The sequence below is a fragment of the Globicephala melas genome, chromosome 2, assembly GCF_963455315.2.
Source record: "Globicephala melas chromosome 2, mGloMel1.2, whole genome shotgun sequence".
Lineage (NCBI taxonomy): Eukaryota > Metazoa > Chordata > Mammalia > Artiodactyla > Delphinidae > Globicephala > Globicephala melas.
The window spans coordinates 174,997,797-175,022,049 of NC_083315.2; the positions used below are offsets into that span (position 1 = coordinate 174,997,797).

At 45.9% G+C, this 24,253-nt stretch overlaps 1 protein-coding gene across 6 annotated transcripts in view; it reads left to right on the forward strand.

The window, feature by feature from the left end:
* The window catches only part of TRAF3 (TNF receptor associated factor 3), a 111,142-nt gene that overhangs the window by 31,731 nt on the left and 55,158 nt on the right, over positions 1 to 24,253 (forward strand). Inside the window, exon 2 of one of the 6 annotated variants that reach the window (XM_070045009.1) lies at positions 10,089 to 10,212. The exons of the other annotated variants lie outside the window; for them this stretch is intronic. The gene's annotated coding sequence lies outside the window, so the exon portion shown is untranslated. The remainder of the gene's footprint in view (positions 1 to 10,088; positions 10,213 to 24,253) is intronic. 6 annotated transcript variants of the gene reach the window in all.

A 24,253-nucleotide genomic window follows, 5' to 3' on the forward strand; every position in this document is an offset into this window, starting at 1 on the left:
CGGGAGTGTAGTGCTGTTAGCCAGCCTTGTACGGGACTTAATCAGCGCTGATGAAAAGTTCTTCATCTTCTTTCCTAGTTATCGCATTGCCTGCTTTCTTTCCTTTCTATACAGTTTTAGTATAATTAAGTCCCCCTTCCCCATTTAGGTCCTTCAGCCTCCTTAGTAGAAAGTGCTGCGAACAGTCGGATTCGCTTCATGGGGTTGGGAGCGTGTGGAACGTTGACAGATGAGATGGCCGAGGCTTAGAGCCAGCTTGGTTTGTACCTGGAGGTTATTTGCATGACTAGGTCACATGCCCCTTGCTTCCCAGTTCTCCCACGACCGCCTGGACAGCCGTGTGGAGCCTGCTCCTTCCCTCGCCCTGTCTTGAATTCCAGAGCAGCGCTCCCATTCCCGAGGCTGGCTTCCTGCGGGCACTGGAGGAGAGGCCTTCCCTGACCGCCCTCCGCATGGCTCCGCTGGAGGGTCTGCATGGGCACCTTCTGACCGCGGCAGTGTTTGCCACGTGCGACGGGGAGCATTTGCTCAGTACTCCCCGAGTTCCATGAAGGCAGGGACTGCAGCCTGTTTTCAGCCTGCTGTATATATCCAGCCTCTGCTGAGGGGCCTGGCACACTCGTGCCCAGAAAGTTTGCAAAACAAACAAGCGTGTATGTAAATCTAGACTTCTAATCCGGATTGCTGTTGTCTCCTGGCCATTCGAGGGGGCTCATGTGTCCCTGTTTCCGCCCGGGCTTGTCCTGTTGTCATTTCACAATCCTTTGCTACTCTTGGGGGCTGGGGTGTTTTGGAGTTTGGAATTTTGGAGATTTTAGAATGGAATGTGTGAATAGACCACACACACATCGTGGAACATCCTAGGCAGCACCGTGTAATCAGACACTAAGATCTTTGCAGCAGGTGTGTGACCATTCGCGGCCAGTGGGACAGAGGCTGTGGGAGCCCCACACCGCGCCAGGGCGTGTTATGAACATGTTTTCAGAGCTTTTGGGATTTCGGAATCACAGATAAGGGACCGTGGACCTGTTTGGGTGCATGTCTGTTTTTCAGGCATTTGTGCCAAGTGGGCTGGGAAAGAGGAAAACACAGTGCCTGTGCTCCCTTGGGGTGCTGTGCGGAGCACACATGGGGAGGGCAGCGTTGGCGGTCACTGGCTTTGCTGTCATCCCCCGCCCTTGCTTTCGAGAAGTGTGCTCCCCCGAGGCGCTGGCTGCGGGGCACCATGCCGCGGTGCGGGGCGTGTAGGTGGTGGCTGTCCTGCATCATCCTGGGTCCCTTCCCTCGAGCCTGGCCGCCTGGCCACAGGTTCAGGGCGGAAGAGGGAGGCTCGGACGAGGTGCTGCACGGCACGTGGTCTTCCGTTCCAGACCCTGTGTACCTCTTTCCCCTCCACGGTTGCGAATCAAGCCTCACGGCTGGGTGGAGAATTTTGAGGCCCTCAGCTCTGGGGTGGCCTGTCTGCACGCTCACACTCTGCCCTCTTGAGCCAAAAGTTTTCAACATTGGGTGGATTTAATATATGTTTTCTGACTTTTAAAATGTGAGTATAGTTTTATTTTGATGTTTTTAGGGTGAGCTTTTGACGTAAATAGAAATCTTTAATTTAAAAAGCTTTACCTGCTTTCTGAGATGGTGCTTTTGCATTTTGAAAAACTGTTTAATTGCCAGGCTGCAGGAAAGCTTGCCTTTTTAAATTAGAAACCAAAGAGCCAATACTGAAATATGTCTAGACATGTGGATTTCAGGCATTTGAAAAGGATACAGGGTGAAATCGTTTGTACCTGAGCAGGTGTCACTTTGTATCTGAAGTTTTTAATGTGGTCTTTGATAAATTACGTAGATTGTATTAACTCTTATCTGAACATATACATTAAAGATGATTCTTCCAAAAGATTTAGAATTAGTTTTGTCCAAGGTACTGGACTTCAGATTTAATGAGCCATGACACTGAATCAGAAACACACTTTCAGTCTTTCAGATGTTATGTGATATTATAGTTTTCAAAAAGACTTGTGAGAATGGTCTTTTGCGATATATTTTAAGATAGTTAAGAATAGCGTTTGTATTGTAAAAATTTCCTTCAAGACACATTCTGGGGTTTTATGAGTGATTAATGATGGCATCACCCAGAGTTTTGTGGTTAATATTTGCAAATAATTTATTTAACAGGGTTTAAAAGAGACTCCTCGGGCTTCCCTGGTGGCGCAGTGGTTGAGAGTCCACCTGCCGATGCAGGGGACGCGGGTTCGTGCCCCGGTCTGGGAAGATCCCACATGCCGCGGAGCGGCTGGGCCCGTTGAGCCATGCCCGCTGAGCCTGTGTGTCCGGAGCCTGTGCTCCGCAACGGGAGAGGCCACAACAGTGAGAGGCCCGCATACCGAAAAAAAAAAGAGACTCCTCGTGTTTTATAGTTACCCTTTTGGGGGGACCAATGTATAACATAAAAAGTATCCTGTGGTGTTATCTTTGCTACAGATGTGTTACGTTTATAGAATTGGAAATATTTGATTTCTTAGAGTGTGTGTATCAATAGATTATGTAGTTTAAAATGTTTGCATCTGTATTTCATATATAAACATATCAGTTTCCCAGTGTAGCCTTTAGGGTATCATAGGAGACTAAGGGTTTTTAAAAGGTCATAATAGAAAAGTTGTGTGTGTTTTAATTACGTAAGTGTTTTTTCCTCCTGGGGTTGTTAAAAAAACAAAACAAAACAAAACAAAAAAACCCCACTGAATGTAACATATGAGAAAATGTTAAGTGGATGCAACACTGCATGTAAGATTTTCCACAGACGTTTTTATTCACAGTGAGGCACAATGGGAAGGCTCCATTAATTAGCACATTAGATGGTATCATAATTCTGGAAAAACCATTTCACCATAGGGGTGTTTGCAAAAACCGAAGCCATCTCTGCCAGGTTTTGACATTGCTTAGCTCTGTAGGTAGCAAGAGACGCAGTGTCAGAGCCAGTTTAAATTACCTGTGTTGTCAACATGCACGTTTGCTTTGTTCGGTACTTCAATTACGGATTTACCAACCGGAGTGCTTTGAAATACAGCAGCATAAAAAGAATTCGACCTACCAGACCGAGCATGGGTGCACACCTAAAGAAGTTTCTTTTCTTGATTTTGGTTAAGCGAACAGAAGTATCTTCACATCGGTAATTTCTGGTAACTTAATGAGAACACACTGAACTTTTGGGTCACAATAAATTTTCCCATTATGTAAAATATTTTACACACTGATTGACTCATTGTGAACTGTGAGTAGACATGATTCTCTTCCTGCGGAAAATAGAAACACACGTTATTGTAATGACGGTTTTAGCCAATTACAGAACTGTGCTTAGGTGGCTATGTTGCCTTCTGTTGGTTGGGTTGTTGAAAACTTTGAGATGGACACACAGCAACGGGAGTGAGTTGGGAGCTCTTTTGCTGGGTGTAGAGGATGTAGTCTTTCTATAAATCTGTTATTTCGTACATAGGCTTGTTTTTGTTTTTATGAGTTTTATGTTCAGTCACTGCCACTGTGTGTGTTTTCTTTGACTGTATTGACTTCAAGTCTTGTAAATATTTCTGGGTCTTAAAAACCCAAGTGCTCATATTTATTTCATAGTAGAAAGAACTAAGGAGTCCTTCTCGACGATGGTGGTGGGGTTGGTAGTTTCCCTAGTGGTCATCCACCCTTGTGTTTAAAAGTGCTATGTTTGTATATAGGTGTAATTTATATTTTACATTAAATCTAAAATCAATTTTTTTGGTACAGAATGGGTGAACTGTGAGATTTGGGGGAGAGAAAGAGTTACCAGAAATGGTTATGAGTTGTTTTGAACAATGAGAAGCTTATTTACAATTATTTGGAAGGGGCACCCCCAAAATAATGCATTTTGGGGGGCAAAATGAAGACTTGTTATAACGTGTTCCCTTTTTTATTTCTTTAATTGAGATGGTGAGCTGCATCTCATTAAGTGATGTTAATTAACTATCAGATGTTTGGCCTTTTGCTTGACTGTGTCTTCTTTTTAAAAGATACCTTTACTGAGGTAGTCGCATACCACAGAGTTCACCTCTTCTAAGCGTCCAGTTCAGTGACGTTTAGTATATTCACAGAGTACTGTGCAACCATTGCCTGTTTGGGACATTTCCTGTGAATTGGAGCATGCAGTATGTGGTCCTTTGTGTCTGGCTCTCTCACCTAGCATCATGCTCTCAGGCTTCATCCGTGTTGTAGCACGTGTCAGCAGGCTGTTCCCTGTTGTGGCTGAAGAGTATTCCTTTGTGTGGATGCACCACATCTTATGTATTCGTTAAGTCCATTGATAGACATTTGTGTTGTTTCCCCTTTGGGGCTGTTATGAATAGTCCAGCTCGGAACATTCATGTACAGGTGTTTTGTGGGACAGATGTTTTCGTTTCTCTTGGGTGTAGACCTAGAGGGGTTTGCACCAGCTTTGACTTACTGTTCAGGTTCCCATTTAAATTTGTAGAGAGGATTTACTTCTTGTAACTGGGCCTTTATTGGTGACCTGGTCGCTCCTGTTCCATGTTTGAAGCCCCTGGGCCCTGTTGCCTGGAGAAGCAGCCAGAATATGCAATATCCTTCTTTCCTAAGATCAGATCCCATCACAGGGTCTTATCAAATAAGTGTCCCATTAGATTTTTTTGCAGCGAATTAAGCCTGTTCTGCATCCAGGCCAGCTAACTCTTGTCTGTATTTTATATTGATATTTTTCTTGTATTCTTCTCCCTGCTTCTTCTTGGGGACACCCTTTGTTCTTCGGCCCCAGCAGCACAGGGAGTGACGTAGTGATTTGTCTGTCTGTGTATTTTCCCTTCAGGCAGTATACACGCACTCCTTTGGCTTTTCTTACGGTAATTTTGGTAACTGGGTTGTGTCTGTTTTTGAAGTAGTAAACACCGTAAGATAGTAGTGACACTCTTGAGCATTTTGTTAAGTATCCAGATGAGACCTATAGGGATGTTTCCATAATTTGTATCAAATTCATGTAAACGTACATTAGCAATATTAGCTAATTGCCTGAGTTAGTTATGAATTTCATTACTGCTCTTTAATAAAGGAGCAGGTTGTGCTGTGGTCATTCCAATTAATGGGGAGAGCCCTTCAGGTCTCTCATCATGTATTTAAACTGAGTTAAGCTTGGAAAAATAATTATTGAGTGCTTTGTGGATACTGGCTTTATTTTGTGACAGTTGTGCCTTACATTTTGAGAAGCTTATGCTTTCAGGAACCTTACGCATGCATTAAAGCAGTTAATCAGAGCTTCCCTGGTGGCGCAGTGGTTGAGAGTCCGCCTGCCGATGCAGGGGACACGGGTTCGTGCCCTGGTCCGGGAAGATCCCACATGCCGCTGAGCGGCTGGGCCCGTGAGCCATGGCCCCGGAGGCTGCGCTCCGCAGCGGGAGCGGCCACAACAGTGAGAGGCCCTGTACCGCAAAAAAAACAAAAAAAAAGCAGTTAATCAGTTCAGCTCTGTGAGGTTTGTAGGATAAGTGTTACTCCTTTCCTACAGACAAGAGATTGCAGGTTCGGAAAGAGAGCGGCCGGTTGGGAGACGGCGTCGGAGGGAGCAGGGTGTGCGAGAGCGGGCCCTGCCCCACCAGGAGGGCTGTGCAAAGTCCAGAGCCCACAGCCAGGCGGCCCTGCTTGAGCGCCCCGGCGGTGCACCTGAAAAATTCCTTCTCGTCTTTGAGTCCGGCCGCCTCAGCGTGCAGTGGAGACGGTAGGAAGCCGCTGCCGGGCCGGCGGGCGGGGCCTGGCTCTGTGCGCTGCTGGGCCTGGCTCGCTGCCCTTGGCTTTCAGATGGCGGACCTGGGAGGCGGGTGCTGTGTGGCCTCGTAGCGGCCGCTCCCCCCGCCCAGCCCGCCGCCGCTGACCCTCGAAACCCCACCCCCACGCAGCTCTCAGCGCTGGGCCTGGGGCCTCAGCCCCGGGCCGCTGTCGCCCCTCCCGCACCTCGAGGATTGCTTGTCCGGGAAGCGCAGAGTCTTGAGGTCAGACCCCTGCCAGCTCCCCCAGACCCTCCTGGGAGAGCCCGCTCGGGCCGGAGCCCCGCGTTCTGGCGACCCAGGCTCAGGTTTCCGAGGAGCTGAGGAGTGGTTTGACAGCGGCCAGAGAGCCGCCTTGAGCCGCGATTTGAAAGGCGGCATCTGGGGGGAGTGCCTGGCCAGCGCCTAAATGTGCCGGGAGGCGTTTCATGGAAGTTCCTCTGCGTCCGTTAAACCACTCTAGTGGGTCTCTGTAAAGCAACGAGGAATGTCCTCGCGCTGTCTCTTCCTGCCTTCCCTTCTGATCATCCACCTCGTGCCAGTCAGGAATGCCCGCGTGAGGTGCCTCTGGTTTGGTCTGCGATATTCATTTACTCACATCGCGCCTCTCCGGGGAGAGATGGGGTGGGAGGGCTGCAGCAGGTCCATAAATGTGCTCCCTCCTGCTCCCCCGAGTGAAGCCCCAGGGAGGCGCCCTGCTCTCCAGGGGTGCCTGTGGTGAGGCTGTGGCCTGTGGAGCCCAGCGGGGTGGTGGGACTCCTGGGCCTCCCACCTGGCCTGTAGCTGAGATCCTCTGCGCCTCAGGAGGAGGGGATGCGGGAGCGCCTCACGGCGTGGAGCAGGGGGCCGGCCCGTGGGGCCCCTGCACGGACGCCGGTCACGCCGGGGACGTGCTGGGCGCTGCAGATCCGCAGTGTCCCTTCCTTACAGTGTGGTCGCCACTCGGGCGATGGGAGCCCAGCGGGAAGGTCCTGGCTGCTGCGGGTGGGAAGGGAGCCGGTGAGGACTTCCTGGAGGAGAAGATTCCGGAGCCTGAGGAGTGAGGGGAGTGGGGGGACAGAGGGAAGGCAGAGCAGGGTTCTCCCTCGAGAGGAGGGCGGGCTGTTTGTGGGGAAGCCATGGGCCGGGCCGGGTCCTGCCGCTCGATGGGGGAGTGGCCAGTAGTAGGGTCCTTGATTTGCTGGTTCCCTCACCCGGTCCGTTACCTGGTCAGCGTCGGGCTCGGCAGCTTCCACGGCAACCCCGCCAGGAGGTGGTGGCTAGAGCCACGGGGGGACCGCTGCTGTGTCCTGAGGGGCCTGGTGCAGGGCCGCCCTGTTCCGTTCAGAATCTGCCACGTCCGCTTGGTGGCCGTGCGCCCAGGGCGAGTGTGTGCTTCAGGGACCAGGTGCTCGGGTGTCTGTCTGGGCGGCCGTGAGGGTCTGACGGACTTCTGGACGGAGCCTGTGCGCGCTTTCGCTGGGGACTCACTGACACGTGCCGAGGAACGCTGCACCATTTTGAGGGTGTTCTCCCCTCATCTCCCTGTTTCTCAGCAGGGGGCACATCCTTTAGCTCCTGTTAGATGTTCTTCCTCGTAGAACCTTGCCCTGGAACCCCACACCGGCTCCAGTTCCGTCTCCCCGGCTGCGCTGCCCTCCCCTGCATCCCAGTCCTCAAGCCTGGAATGACTTGTCCTCCGTGTGTCACCCCACTAGAGAGCCCCTCCCCATCAGGACAGCGAGCTCGGCCTTACTCATGTCCTTTCACAGATAGCACGTGGTTAATTAATGCTCACTAAATAAACGGAATAAAGCAACGAAGATGAAAGGTCACTTAGTAAGCATGCCACTATCTTAAGTGTCTTTTTCTGAGTTGGGTTGTACGGGCAGCGGTTTAATATTTCAAGTGCGCTGTCTGTGGAGGTAGCTGAGCGGTCAAGGTGAGTGCGGCCACTGAGGCCCTAGAAGTGCTTGCTGCGCTCACATCTTCTGCAGTGAAAGTCCTGGTTGGTTCCCCGGAGCTCCTCCGTCGGGCTCTGAAGCTGGTGGTAGGCAGCAGGTGTGCAGGATTCTCACCGGGACTGCTTGAGCATTAAGGATGGTGTGTCATCACGCACATTTCATTAATTTCCACGTTTTCACACGGCACAGTACATTGTCAAAGCAATCCTCCAGTGAAAACCACAAACTAGTCAGCCTTTAGGAAACAGGTTGGAAATCTAGAAATGCTCCCCCCAAGGTCTTTGCAGCATTTTTTAAAAAGATCTCTACGAAATCTTTGTCATTCAAAAGGCAGCTTTCTGTGCTGGAGAGTCTCTCTCCAGCGCTCTTGCTTCTGAGGTTGGTAGCTTGCAGAAAGACTGCAATGCAGCGGTTGCCAAAGTCTCTGTTAATATGGCAGCAACCGGCGGGGAGGTCTTTTGCTCCCCTTCACAGCTGCTACCTGTGGCCTGCAGTCTGAAGGAGGGGGTAATGAAGGTGGTGCTCCCCTGGACTTAGCCGTTTAGTGATACGGACAGAGGCAACTTTGTGGACACGGTGCCAGCACAGGCATGTCCTGCAGCAGCTCCGTTAAGTTCCCGATGCAGTGGGCTGCCTGGGGATGTGAGGCTGACGATGCCTTTGCAGGCTGTGCACGGTATTTGTTTTCTTCTCTGTGTTCATGGTGGATTATGAGAAGGTAAGTGACTTTAAAAACCATGAATGATGTGTATTTTAAATGTTTATCAGTGTCCCTGATGAAGGTAAAGAATTATGACTGAGTAGGTCTCTCCTGAACCTGAGAAACAAAACTTTGATTTCTTATTGAAGACAGTCTGGACATTTGAACAACTACCTTATTTGTGTTGACAAATGCCGTCTAAATAAATTAAAGATGTTCGTTAAAGAGATCTGCTTTTTCTTTGACTTGCTAAACATGGTCGAATTCCAGAGATACAGCTATGGATGTAGTATGTTTGTTTCTTTAACTTAAGCGACGACAGTTTCATGAATCTGGTGTGGAACATTTTGTTTTACAAAATCTCAACCATATGGTGGTGGCTGATGAAGTCTGATTTCCTTAGTTCTTATCTGCCTTCAGATGAGCATCTTCAGTGTGTGCAGCCCCGTCCTTATCCCGGGGTGAGTTGGATGCTGCCTCCAGCTGTTCTGCTTTGTTTATCTAAGAGGCAGGCTGAGAGTCAGAGCTCAGATTTATTTTGCTATGAGCTGGTGGCCCCAAACTGTATTAAATGCATTACGGGTGGTAATTTATATGTGCAACGCCTAGAAATATAATGTCATGGTTACCATGGCGACTGCATGCGTTCTGAAAAGCTTATGAATGGGTTCTGAACCTTCTGGCATTTTGAGTGAGATGTTCCAGCTGAGAGCCTACATTCGTGATCAGGGTAAATAAATTCAGCTTCCCTTGAGCAGCACATCCTTTCTCTTCATTTACCAGAGTTGTCACTTCGGCCCAGTTCTTCCTCTGGTGACATCTGCCTTGGTCTCTTGGTTCCTGGCAACAGACTGTGGCTGAGAGGTGGTTTTCTGCTTGAGGCTGGGGACTAGCCTGTGTGCGTGCAGCATCCCAGCCCTCCGTGTGCGGCAGCACAGAATGGACTGGCACGTCCGTGCCTCCTGGGGGCTGGCAGTCCTCGACATGCCCAAAGCATGGTCACAGCCCTGTGTGCTCGTGAGGTTCCGGCAGAGCTCTCTCCATTTGAAGAGCTTCTTTCCAGCAGCACACCCCAGGGCGCCAGGAGGGCCTGACTTCCAGAGAGGGGGCCCCGCCTACTTCTGCTTCCAGGATATCAGGATGGCTGGCTTTGGAGGGGGAGGCCCAAGTTAGAAAGACCCACATTCAAAGTGCCAAACTTGTGGACATAATAAACGGAGGCCTGTTCTCTTCATTACCAAAGGATCGTTTGCTGGTGTTAGAAATATGTGTAGCATAGTTTGTTTGAAAACCAGTTGCCCTGTGCATGTAAACTGTATTGATATCTTGACTGCGTGGGACTGAAGTATCTGTTGGCTAATATTTTGCAAAAGGTGCCCAGACAGCCTGCTGCCTGGGGGGCTGAGGCCTGGGGCAGCCCTGGGGACGAGGCCGGCTGCTGAGGCTCTTTCCTGAGCTTAGCCGCACTGGTTCGGGAGGACAGTTCACCCTTGCAGAGAGCTCATTTCTGTTGTTAACAAACATTCAGATCATACAGTTTGAACTTTCAGCTTGAAGGAGAGTTGACCTCTCACGTCAGTGGGTGTGTTGCAGTGACTCATCTACAGGCCTCAGTTAGGAATCTTCATCTAATTCACTCCCTTTATTTTACAGATGAGGAAACTGAGGCCCAGAGAAGCTATGCCACTTGGTTAAGGTCCCAAAGCGGTGAGAACCAGATCTAGGATCAGAAACCTGGCTCTCTGTCCTCCTCAGGATCGCGTTCCTGACAGAAGAGGTTTGCTCTCAGTTCACCGTCCTTCACTTTCCTTTTACAGAAAAGAGGCCTATCATGATAACTGGACTAGCACCCTCTAATTTGTCATTTAAAACATTCCTACCTTCCCTTCCTTCTTTCTTCCATCAGTCATTGAGCAGCTTCTGCTCACTGTGCTGGAGACTTTGGGGATGGGGGTGGAGGAGGGCAGGCCGCGTGCTGTGCCGAGAGATTAGTGGCGGGTGCACCGGAGCACGCAGCCTGGGTGTCGAGATGAATTCTTCCTCCACAGCTGCACTTCCGCCTGCCTACGGTATTTTCCAGCGAAGCTAAGTGCCCAGCAGTCACCAGGGGTGAACCTGAATCATCACCTATCGAATCAAGGTCAAGATACTGTATTTACTAAGACAGAACAACATAGCAATGTTAGGTGCAGCTTACAAGTCACAGCTTATTGCAAGTAATGAGGTTCAGCTCACAAGGCTTGAAATATAACTTGATAGGCCAGATGCCGCTTCACCCGCGTTTTTAATTTGCCAGTCTTCAAGAAGATTGGGCTTGTATTACAGCCTGTATTTTCCTAAATGGCCTCAGTGACACCTCCTATCCTGTGGACTGTCGCACAGTGGGACTTTGGCCGGGAGGTGGGTCTCTGTTCCTTCTCTAGGAACCTGGGCCAGGTGTGTGACCTGCTTCACCCAGTAGTAGGGCAGAAGTGATGCTGTGTGACTTCCAAGCTAGGTCTTAAAAAAAAGGTTCAGTTTTTGCCTGGCTTCTCTTTTGGGGACACTTGCTGTGGGGAAAGCCATGCTGTGAAGCCCAGCTAGCTCGGGCAGGGGGAGCACATGGCAAGGCCCGCAAGGAGCCATTCTGAGGCCCCAGTCAGCAGCCTCCCGGGAGGGGCGAGTGAGTGGCCGGGCAGGTGACTCTGGTGTTCCACTTTTCTCGCTTCCCAGCTGAGGCGTGCTGTGCCCGGTCCAGCAGAGCCCCAGCCTGCAGAGCCTGTGAACGTGGCGACTGGGGGTTAGGCCACTCCACGCTGGGGTGACTTATTACGAAGCCTACTTACTGCAGTCCTTAGTGTTTCCATTCATCGATATTAGACATGACATTTTATTACATGCTGGGTGTAGAAAGCTTAAGAAATTACTGTTTTTGAAAAAATGATTAACCTTAGAAAAAAATTTTAATAACAGCTTTTTGGAGATAATTTGCATAACATAAACTCTACCCTGTTATAGTGCACAGTTCAGTAGTTTTTAGTATATTCCCAGTTGTTCATCCAGAACAATTTTTATCACCTCAAAATGATAATCAGACTCTTAATATAATTTATTCAACAGACAAGGACAAATGAAAGATTAGGATTCCTATGCATTACGTTAAACTGTGGTGCTGGGTGTCTAGGACCCAGTAGGCACTCAGGCCCGTGTTTGCTGATACATGAGCTCAAATGGAAGCGTGAAGATGATAACCTGGCAGGTTGGATTGGGCTTGGCTGCAGCGCTTGGAGCATCTGTTATGTGCACGGGAGTTCACCCTGGGTGTTTGGTAAGAGGTGAGCCTTGATCTGGGTTTTCATGGCGGGGAAGTAAGGAAAGCGTTTGAGGGACAGAGACTGTGCTACAGTGGGAAGGACATCTCTGGCTGGGTCCCTGTCAGAGGAGGATGGAGCACAGGGTGTTTGCTGGGCAGGGGCAGGTTCAGACGCGTGCTGTGCCTGCACGCTCCTCCCCCACCGCGCGTACCACACACACACTCGCACTCCTGCCTGCCCTCCCGTGGGTGTGCGCTGTTCCCTTTCGTGCGTGCACACGCAAAAGCTGACCTCCTGGGCGGAAGGAAGCCGAGGCATGGCCCAAAGAGGAAAGGGCTGCTGACAGCCTAGACCAGGGGTCAGCACACTTTTTCTGTAGTGGGCCAGATAGTAAATGTTTTAGTCTTTGTGGGCCAGTCCTGGGTCTCTGCTGTTGTAGGACATACGTAAACCAATGAGCATGGCTGTGTTCCAGCAAAACTAATTACAAGACGGTGGACCCAAGTTTGCCCGTCTCTGGCCTACACGGATCCATCTGATCCACCTGCCTGGTCAGTGGTCCTGGCGCAGACGTGGCTCGTGCCTCCCATCTCCTGCTCAGGCTTCGAGGCCGTCAGGACGGCTAGTTCTCGGCCCCTGGCTGCTGCCCCGGCATGGAGAGCTTCAGCAGGGCAGCCCGCACCTCCCTCAGCGTTGGATCTCTGACTCGGTACATACACAGCAGGAACTCAGCAGCGTCCGAAGCCCCTGAAAAGTGATAGGGCTGTCGCGGGTTTGGGGAGGGGGGGAGGTGGTGAGCCAAGAGGACAGAGGAATAAAGCCAGTGGGTAGGTCCAGTAGTTTCTGGACCCCATTGCTTAGAGGCATGTGGTAGAATGTGGGGAAACCTGGAACGGTTTGGCCCTGCATGAAGAGCCCAGGACCCAAGGCATCATTCCACTTATGTGAGACTAAATTACCTTTCAAGAGAGCTGCATCAGGAGCCTTAGAAGTAACCTTTCAGGTGGAGAACATTCCTGCTTTCAAATCTTGGGAAACACTGTGGGTTTTTTGGGGTTTTTTGAATGAGGAATCATGTAACCTAGGTGCCTTACCTAAGAGCCTAATAATCAGATCTCTGAAGCAAGTGCCTTAGCAAACAACAAGGTGTTCAGTTCCCCAGGTAGTTTAGAGGAGATAAAGCCCCAGGGGAAAAAGCCGACACACTCTCGAACTGTTGACCGCTGTTCACATCCGGACGAGGAGTAGCCGCTCATTTATGGTACGTGCATCGGGCACTGGTGTTGGAAGCCTGTGATCGACTAACAATGAATTCAACAGTATAATCTCATTTCAATTGTTCTTTGGCTTAGAAGAGTAAAAATTACTTCAATTGAAGAAAGAAAGTATCTTGACTTGTCAAAAAAATGATATTCAGTTAAAAATGACAAAATTTCACAGCCCTGCATATGTTACAAAATGGCATTTCACAGGCAAATTCATTAATTGGGGTTATTTTGCAAGGGTCTTCAGACCCTCAGATCGGAGGAAGCCCCCCTGTCACGTGCTTCCCTTGCGCCTTGTGCTGGACCGTAGGACATCTGCGTAACGAGGTGACTTCTGTCTTCTGAGTGACCACTTTTGTCCCTGAATGCACAGCTCACAGAGAAGGGGTTAGGGTGCGGCTTGGGTTTGCCGCACCGTGAAGACACGCCTCCTTGATACTCTCGATGATGGAAGACATGGATTGTGAAATGTTAAAACCTCAAGAAATTATTTCGTTCAGTCCCTCCCTGCCAGCCCTCTGTTTCACTGAAACCCACCCCAGAGGGGAGCGTCTGAGCCCTGGCCTCTGGGCTCCTGTCCAGCCTCCCGGGGTGACCTTCATCCTCCAACGCCAGCCATGGGTCTTGTTGCCCAGAGTATAGGAATCTTTCTTAGCTTGGAACCTTAAGTCCAAACCCACAAGAACATTGCTCCCTTTTTTATTCTGCCTGGGGTTTTCAGAGCGTCTAATAACGCTGGACAGTTTTGTCATTCATCATCGTGAGTAGTGTGGCTTGTTACAACTTGCAGCTACAGGTCTTGGAGAGCAAATTCATTTTCTACATTCAGATTTGCTCATCTAAAAATTCTGTTTATAATATTAATTTAGGACAAGGCTTCTGTTATGAGTTGTGGAAAAACAGCTCCTCTATCCCCTTTAATAAAGATATTTTTGAAATGTAATTTAATGTGTGTAAGTGAATTACTGTTCAGGTTTTAGTTTGTTGCTTGGAAAGAAGTGTGAGAAGAAAAGCATCTTTTTTATCTTTTCTTCTTGCTTTTTGCCCGCACCTCACAGCTTGTGGGATCTTAGTTCCCCAACCAGGGATTGAACCTGGGCCCTCGGCAATGAGAGCGCAGGGTCCTAACCACTGGACCACCAGGGAATTCCTGAGATGTATCTCTTTTTATTTTTATTTCTTTAAATATTTTTTATTTTTGGCTGCGTTGGGTCTTCATTGCTGCACGCGGGCTTTTCTCTAGTTGCGGCGAGTGGGGGCTACTCTTCGTTGTGGTGTGGGGGCTTCTCGTAGCAGTGGCTTATCTTGCTGCAGAGCACGGGCTCTAGGTGCGCGGGCTTCAGTAGTTGTGGCTCACAGGCTTAGTTGCTCCGCGGCATGTGGGATCTTCCTGGACCAGGGCACAAACCCGTGTCCCCTGCGTTGGTAGGTGGATTCTTAACTACTGCACCACCAGGGAAGTCCAAAAAGTATCTTTTTAACAAACACATTTTGTAAGCTCTGGCCAGCAACCCACTCATTCAATTAATATTTATCAAGCACTAATATTTATCAGTATAGTATTTTATTATATTTGTATATATATTTACATCCTTGTGTTTATGTATACGTTATACACTTACTATATACATAAATGTATACACACTAATTATATATACATATGTATACACACTCATTAAAATCAAGCAGAAGTATAGCAAAAAGTTAGATACCGTAGAATTATATGGGATTTTTTTCCCCTCTAAAACCTATAGAATGAGCTATTGAGTTGATGTTCAGTATGAGCCAGTTTTTTTTTTTTTTTTTTTTTTTTTTGCGGTACGTGGGCCTCCCACTGTTGTGGCCTCTCCCGTTGCGGAGCACAGGCTCCTGATGCGCAGGCTCAGCGGCCATGGCTCACGGGCCCAGCCGCTCTCCGGCATGTGGGATCTTCCCGGACCAGGGCACGAACCCATGTCCCCTGCATCGGCAGGTGGACTCTCAACCACTGTGCCACCAGGGAAGCCCCCTGAGCCACTTTTTAATCTGAGAATTTCAGAAATAGTTAATTCCTGCCGATCCTTCAGCTTATGGCTTAGACACTCTCTCCTCAGGGAGGCCTTCCCTGCACCCACGCGGGGTGTGGCTGGCGCATTCGTCACGTGCTTCCCTTGGGCAGTTCTCACGTCTCGTGCACGCACACCCACAGTTACTTGTGTCCCTCCCCCAGGCGGCAGCTCTGGGCGGCAGGGCCCTGCCCTCCTTGTCCCCTGCTCCTGGCACGGTGCCTGCGCCACCCCGGCTCTAGGCTGCATGCTGGGTTCCCAGTGAGACTGGGCACCAGAGTTTTCCTCTGAGGGGGTTGTCGTGCTCTGCATTAACCTTTCCTTTGTGGGGCAGTCTTGGAAGTTTTCAAGTGTTTTCTTATTCAACCAAGAAATCTTTCTTCCATGACTAACTTCCTATTTTTTCAAATGATTGAATACTTCTATTTTCTTCCTCCTCCAAGGAGTTGGAAACTACTAAGAACAGATGACTTTGTATGGGTCCTTCCTTCTTTTGCTCTTCCCTCAAGTTCTTATTCATGTAAGTGGATGAATATATTGTAGGGATAGCAGATTCAAATGGACCCTTCTAATTTAAGGATAGAGATTTTTGAGGAGAATGAGGAAGTTTTGAGAAACTAGTAAAACCTGCCCTGGTGCTGTGGATTCTTTATAGGAAATTCTCTTTCGTTTTCCTCATGACAGGTGCTGGACTGTGAGAAGGGACCTACCATTCAAAAATATTTATCAGGCACTTATGGCCCCTGGGGTCAGACAAGCCTAGCTTTTGTCCCAGCTGCCCCGGACCACCTGGGACTCAGCCGGGTGCTGTGTGCAGGGTGTGGTGCCGGGCGCTGCGGAGCCCCAGCACGAAGGCGCTCGCTCCCTGCGCTTCGTCAGGGGCTCTCAACTTGCTGGGTCTGTGCTGACGTCGCTTAGCAGCACTGCTTTAACCTACAAATAAAGATTTATTTTCATATTATTCCGATAGAAGATTTTATTAATGTAGGCACTTTATTTGTATAAAAGGTGTTGACAGAATATTTTGTGTTCAAAATATTGATTAATTTTGGGGGAAACCTAAGGGATTTGATGTTGCATAACAAATCTCTATTTAAATTCACTGAATAAACTGCAGTGAACCATAACTATATTAAGCCAAAGCCAGCACTGCAGAATAGAGTTTATTTGAAAGAACAATTAGATGAAAATTTCAAGGTGACCTGGAAAGGTTTCACGCTTCTGTATAACTCATAGGAAACTTTGTACTGGTGGGTCCAGCAGTCTTAGCAGCAGGGGTCACATTTGATTAGGAAGTAGATTTATTCTAGAGGGTTTATGTAGCATGAAGAATATTAAATTCAAAGAGATCATAGTGATATTTAAGATATCACTGGATATCTTAAATTTTCAACTTGACTCTGTCAAAATATTTCTGACATTTTGTATTTTAAGACTAAAGTAAGTATGCAGTGGTAATGGATGTTTGGTCATGATTTCAGGTGAGTAAGGCTTCAGAGAAACCTATCACAAGGCCAAAAACGAAACTGAACTCACCATTGCCTTGTAGTTACAAACCATGGCGTGTTTTACCCAAGGGTAGTTTTAACTCTTATTACCCAGTAGCGTGGGATAGTCACTTCATTCTTAAGTAGCTCCTTGCCTCCTCCTTGTTCAAATCCATTTGGATAATGCTTTTCAAAAGTAAGCAGAATAATTCTGGTCAATTCTCATATTAAAGTGGCTAGAAACTAAGCAAATGATTATTTAAATGATGTGAGAAAATTCATTTTAGCCTAGCCAAGGTCTCAGTAACCTTCCCTGAAGTCTGAAATGGCCTTACTTGGTTCAGCTAAAGGTGCTTTTTTTTTGGTGCATCTGGTTGTGAGTGTCATTTGTTAGTCCTAAGGGAATACATCAACCCAGGGATGTCAATGCTGAAATTCAAAGCAATGAAAAAAGATGCTTGGTTTAAAAAAAAGGACAAATGCATCTGTTAGGCATTACTGATGTCTTGGGAATTTTGAGGTGTGTATTTTGCTTATTGCTAAGGTATTAGGTGATTGCCCAGGATGTGAGCTTACAGGTGTCAGAGCCATCGTGAACAAGCTACCACGGAGGCAGTGCTGGTCCGTGAGACCTGGGTTTCAGTCCTGGTGACTCTGACTTTGGACAAGTTGCTGAATGTCATTATTTTAGTTCCTCAAGAGACCAGGGAGGAAATTTGGACTACTGGATAACATTTTTTTTTCAATTGGCCTTTATTACGTTGAGGTAGGTTCCCTCTGTACCCACTTTCTGGAGAGTTTTTACCATAAATGGGTGTTGAATTTTGTCAAAAGCTTTTTCTGCATCTATTGAGATGATCATATGGTTTTTATTCTTCAGTTTGTTAATATGGTGTGTCACATTGATTGATTTACATATATTGAAGAATCCTTGCATTCCTGGATAAATCCCACTTGATCGTGGTGTATGATCCTTTTAATGTGCTGTTGGATTCTGTTTGTTAGTATTTTGTTGAGGATTTTTGCATCAATATTCATCAGTGATATTGGTCTGTAATTTTCGTTTTTTGTAATATCTTCGTCTGGTTTTGGTATCAGGGTGATGGTGGCCTCATAGAATGAGTTTGGGAGTATTCCTTCCTCTGCAATTTTTTGGAAGAGTTTGAGAAGGATGGGTGTTAACTCTTCTCTAAATGTTTGATGGAATTCACCTGTGAAGCCATCTGGTCCTGGGCTTTTGTTTGTTGGAAGATTTTTAATCACAGTTTCAATTTCATTACTTGTGATTGGTCTGTTCATATTTTCTATTTCTTCCTGGTTCAGTCTTGGAAGGTTATACCTTTCTAAGAATCTGTCCATTGCTTCCACGTTGTCCATTTTATTGGCATAGAGTTGCTTGTAGTAGTCTCTTAGGATGCTTTGTATTTCTGCGGTGTCTGTTGTAACTTCTCCTTTTTCATTTCTAATTCTATTGATTTGAGTCTTCTCCCTTTTTTTCTGGCTGATGGTTTATCAATTTTATCTTCTCAAAGAACCAGCTTTCAGTTTTATTGATCTTTGCTATTATTTTCTTTGTTTCTGTTTCATTTATTTCTGCTCTGATCTTTATGATTTCTTTCCTTCTGTTAACTTTGGGTTTTGTTTGTTCTTATTTCTCTAGTTCCTTTAGGTGTAAGGTTAGATTGTTTACTTGAGATTTTTCTTGTTTCTTGAGGTAGGCTTGTATAGCTATAAAGTTCCCTCTTAGAACTGCTTTTGCTGCATCCCATAGGTTTTGGATCGTCATGTTTTAATTACCATTTGTGTGTAGGTATTTTTTGATTTCTTCTTTGCTTTCTTCAGTGATCTCTTGGTTATTTAGTAACGTATTGTTTAGCTTCCATGTGTTTGTGTTTTTTACGTTTTTTTCCCCCTGTAATTCATTTCTAATTTCATAGCGTTGTGGTCAGAAAAGATGCTTGATATGATTTCAGTGTTCTTAAATTTACTGTGGCTTGATTTGTGACCCAAGATGTGATCTATCCTGGAGAACGTTCCATGCGCACTTGAGAAGAAAGTGTAATCTGCTGTTTTTGGATGGAATGTCCTATAAATATCAGTTAAATCTATCTGGTCTGTTGTGTCATTTAAAGCTTCTGTTTCCTTATTTATTTTCATTTTGGATGATCTGTCCATTGGTGTAAGTGAGGTGTTAAAGTCCCCCACTATTATTGTGTTACTGTCGATTTCCTCTTTTATAGCTGTTAGCAGTTGCCTTATGTACTGAGGTGCTCCTATGTTGGGTGCATATATATTTATAATTGTTATATCTTCTTCTTGGATTGATCCCTTGATCATTATGTAGTGTCCTTCCTTGTCTCTTGTAACATTCTTTATTTTAAAGTCTATTTTATCTGATATGAGTATTGCTACTCCAGCTTTCTTTTGATTTCCATTTGCATGGAATATCTTTTTCCATCCCCTCACTTTCAGTCTGTATGTGTCCCTAGATCTGAAGTGGGTGTCTTGTAGACAGCATATAGATGGGTCTTGTTTCTGTATCCATTCAGCAAGCCTGTGTCTTTTGGTTGGAGCATTTAATGCATTCACGTTTAAGGTAATTATCGATATGTATGTTCCTATGACCATTTTCTTAATTGTTTTGGGTTTGTTTTTGTAGGTCCTTTTCTTCTCTTGTGTTTCCCACTTAGAGAAGTTCCTTTAGCATTTGTTGTAGAGCTGGTTTGGTGGTGCTGAATTCTCTTAGCTTTTGCTTGTCTGTAAAGCTTTTGATTTTTCCATCGAATCTGAATGAGATCCTTGCCGGGTAGAGTAATCTTGCTTGTAGGTTCCTCCCTTTCATCACTTTACGTATATCATGCTTCTGGCTTGTAGAGTTTCTGCTGAGAAATCAGCTGTTAACCTTATGGGAGTTCCCTTGTATGTTATTTGTCGTTTTTCCCTTGCTGCTTTCAATAATTTTTCTTTGTCTTTAATTTTTGCCAATTTGATTACTGTGTGTCTCGGTGTGTTTCTCCTTGGGTTTATCCTGTATGGGACTCTCTGCACTTCCTGGTCTTGGGTAGCTATTTCCTTTCCCATGTTAGGGAAGTTTTCAACTATAATCTCTTCAAATATTCTCTCAGGTCCTTTCTCTCTTCTCCTTCTGGGACCCCTAAAATGTGAATGTTGTTGCCTTTAATGTTGTCCCAGAGGTCTCTTAGGCTGTCTTCATTTCTTTTCATCCTTTTTTCTTTATTCTGTTCCGCAGCAGTGAATTCCACCATTCTGTCTTCCAGGTCGCTTATCCATTCTTCTGCCTCACTTACTCTGCTATTGATTCCTTCTAGTGTAGTTTTCATTTCAGTTATTGTATTGTTCATCTCTGTTTGTTTGTCTTTAATTCTTCTAGGTCTTTGTTAAACATTTCTTGCATCTTCTCGATCTTTGCCTCCATTCTTTTTCCAAGGTCCTGGATCATCTTCACTATCATTATTCTGAATTCTTTTTCTGGAAGGTTGCCTATCTCCACTTCATTTAGTTGTTTTTCTGTAGTCCAATCTGGTTCCTTCATCTGGTACATAGCCCTCTGCCTTTTCATCTTGTCTTTCTGTGAATGTGGTTTTTGTTCCGCAGACTGCAGGATTGTAGTTCTTCTTGCTTCTGCTGTCTCCTGGATAACATTTTAAAGATAATTTGAGTGTGCAAATGGCAAATCTGATTTTGCAGCATAAATCTGTATTGATTCCCACGACATCCTGAGTCAGTGAGCACACCTCTGTTGGTGCAGTCTATCTGGTAACAGACACGGTTGTTAAGCACATGGGTTCCAGGGGCACACTGATCCCCGACTTGCTAATGTGTAATGTTGCAAAGTTGCTGAATCTTTGTGTTTCAATTTTCTCATCTCTACAATGCAGTGGAAAAAGGAGAAAGGTATTTGTAGAGTTGTGAGGAATAAATGAATAACTTCAAGATTAGATTAATACTAACTAATAAAAACTGTGACTAACGTGTGTTGAGTGCTTCCTGTGTGGCAGGCACTTTCTGAGTGCTGAGGGTACAAACCTGACGGAGACACGGTTGTGTCTTCAGGAGGCTCACAGTCAGGTGGGAGGGAGAAGGAAGCAAGCCTGGTACAGGCTTGTACGTGTTGTGGTGGGCGTCCTCCTCGTACAGTACAGACCAGGGTTTGAGGAGGGTCGCTTTCCCTGGGAAGGGAAGGTTCACAGAAATATGCGAGTTTAAGTCCACTTTAATTAAAAGGAGTTTAATTCCCCAAAAAGCAAGTGCTTGCCGTGTGTGCCTGGCACCCCGTTAAGTGCTAAGGGTTAGTGTGAATAGAAGATTTCAAGGCACCTGAATGTAGTCTTGGGGATGAAGTGTCTGACAGGACAGTGGAGGGGGTGGGAGAGAAGGAGCATGAACACAGGAGGAGGAAGGGCACCGGTGGAGCAGAGCTGGCAAGCCCACCCTGGTGTTGAGGGAGGCTGGCTCTCGGCAGAGGAGGGCCTGCTGAGCCACACTGGGGGAGGCAGGCTCACGCCCAGGGCCGGGTCAGGAGGACAGAGTGGGGAGGGAAGTGTGCGAGGGTACTTCGTGAATTTCAGTGTGTTGGATTGTTAAATTAATTGGAGTTTCATGAGTTCTGGACTATTTCTTCATCAAAATTATAACTTTTAACCATGGCTTGTCTGTGGCTGCTTTCATACTAAGTATGTAAATGAATGGCCATTGACGTGTTCCAATAAAACTTTATTTATAAAAATAGTAGCAAGTTGGATTTGGTCCTCAGGCCGTAGTTTGCCAGTCCTGGTCTAGAGACAGTTTCTACATTACAGGACAGGGAGAGCAAAACTAGAGTCCACTAGCCTTACTGAAGTAGCAAAACAGATCAGAGTTTGGAGAGCACAAGGCAGCTAGAATTTGAGGGGCAAAGTATACGGGGTAGGGAGCTACTTAGAGAACTCCAGAGATCTGCAGAAGGACCTCCTGAGATTTGGGCCGAGTGCTGATCTACACGTCCATCAGAGCAAACACCTCAAAGCCAGGAAAAGAAGCACCAGAAAGGAGTGGACTCAACACTTTTTGGACATCACACAGAGCTGAGATAGTTTGTGTTCGCACCACCCAGGGTTGTATCAGTTAGGTCCTTGTAAAGCTTGTTTTTTAATCTTTGTGAGGGTGGGTTCAGAGCAGCTTTTTCATTTAGGACATCAGGTAGATTCCTCAGAGGGGTATCACCTTAGTAGTGGGACTGAATCAGCCCTGGACTAAAAGACTGCTGCAGACCTGCCCTAACTGATTCCAGGTAACTTAACTGCATTCCCAGAACAAAGCCCCAACTATATTTAAAAGGATATGATAAAATCCAGCACCCAACAATGTAAAAATGTTTGTGTCCAGCGTCTAATAAAAATTACCAGGCATGCAAAGAAGCAAGAATATATGATATTAACCAGGAGGAAAATCAATCAGTAGAAACCCAGAAATAACAGAGATGATGAAATTAGCAGACAGGGGCATTAAAATAACTATTATAAATAAGTTGTACATATTCATGGGGAAAATGAGCGTAATGAGTGAGTGATATGAAAAAGACTGAACTAGGACTTCTAGAGATGAAAAATATAATAGAGAAGTGAAAAATACAATAGATTAACAGCAAATTGGCTGTACAGAAGAAAAGATCAGTGAACTTCAAGACATAGCAATAGAGGACTTCCCTGGTGGTACGGTGGTTAAGAATCCTTCTGCCAACGCAGGGGACACGGGTTTGATCCCTGGTCCGAGAAGACCCCATGTGCTGCAGAGCAGCTAAGCCCGTGCACCACAACTACTGAGCCTGCGCTCTAGAGCCCACAAGCCACAACTACTGAGCCCATGCGCCTAGAGCCCGTTCTCCGCAACAAGAGAAGCCACCGCAATGAGAAGCCTGTGCACCGCAACGAAGAGTAGCCCCCACTCGCTGCAACTAGAGAAAACCCGCGCGCAACAACGAAGACCCAACGCGGCCAAAAGTAAATAAATAAATAAGGTAAATAAATTTATTTTTTAAAAAAAGACATAGCAGTAGAAACTATCCAAAATATGGTACAAAGAATAAAGAAGATTGAACAAAGTAACAGAGCATTAGTGACCTGTGAGAGAAAATCAGCTGTTTCAAGATATGTGTAACTGGAGTTCTAGAAGAAGAGGAGAGAATGGAAATGGTATTTGAAGAAATAGTGGTTGAAAAATGTCCAGATTTTTTGAAGACTGCAAACCATGATGCTCACAAACCCCGAATAGAGCAAACAGGGAAAATCATACCAAGGTGCCACGTGATCCAATTGCTGAAAAACCAGTGATGAAGAGAAAAAAATCTTAAAAAGCAGCAAGAAGAAAAGAGGACATGTTACAGAGGAACGAAATTAACGTGAGAAGACTTCTGGCCAGAACTTGTGTAAGTCAGGAGACAACAGTGCTGTTTTTAAAGCAGTGAAAGGAAGAAACCTGTTAATTTAGAATTCTGTTCCCAGTGAAAATATCTTTCAGAAATGAAAGTGAAATCAAAATTTCTAGGCCAAGAAATGCTGACAGAATTTATTGCCAGCAGAACTACAACTACAAGAAATTTTAAAGGAAGCTCAAGTAGAAGCAGTATGATACCAGATGGAAATTTTTACACAAAGGAATGAAAAGAACCAAAAATGGTCAATAATTGGCAGATATTCACACTTTTAATCTTTTTTAAATTGATTATTTAAAGCAAAAATAACAATGTATTTTGGGATTTATAATACTTGTAGAGGTAAATAAATAATAGCACAAAGGTTGTGAGGGGAGAAATGGAAGTACAGTATTACTGTGTCTCAAGTGGTATAATATTATTTGAAGGTAAGCTGTGATGAGTTGAAGATGTATATTATATCTAAATCTCTCATCAGTGGGGAAAAAAGAAACATTAATTGCCAGTATCAGGGATGTAAAAGGACATTATTACAGATCCTACAGACGTTAAATGGGCAATAAGGAATATTGTGAAGAATTTTATGCCAATAAATTGGACAACCTAAATAAAATGAACAAACCCCTTGAAAAACATAAACCACCAAAGCTCACTCAAGAACAAATGTATAGCATAACTATATATTTATTGAAGAATTTGTAGTTAAAATCCTTACCTCAAAGAAATCTTCAGGCGCAGATAGCTTCACTGATAAGTATTAAACACTTAAAGAAGAGAGAATACTGAATCTGACAAAAACTTTTTCAGAAAATAGAAGAGGGGTGAATGCTTCCTGTCTCATTCTGTAAGGCCAGCCTTATCCTGAAAGCAAAACCAGACAGAGACATTATAATAAAGGAAAACCCACCAAGCAGTATTTGTGATATACACAGCATCCTCCATAAATTTTAGCAAATAGAATCCACTAGGCTGCATATAAAAAGGCTGTTACATAATGATCAGATTTATCTCAAGAATGAAAGATTGGCTTAACATTGGAAAATCAATCAATGTAATCCACCACAGTAACAGATCAAAAGAAGAAAAACGAGAGTGAAACACGGAGATGGGAATGTGGAAAACACAAAGGGAAGGCAGGAGACTGGAAGCAGTGAGCTCTGGCACATGTATAATTGGTTCTGAGGAGAGAGGATGGTGCAGAAGCAGTATTCGAAGAGATAATGGCTGAAAATTTTCCACAGATTGTGAAAGAAGCCAAACCACAGATCCAAGATGCTCAACAAATGACTGGCAGGATA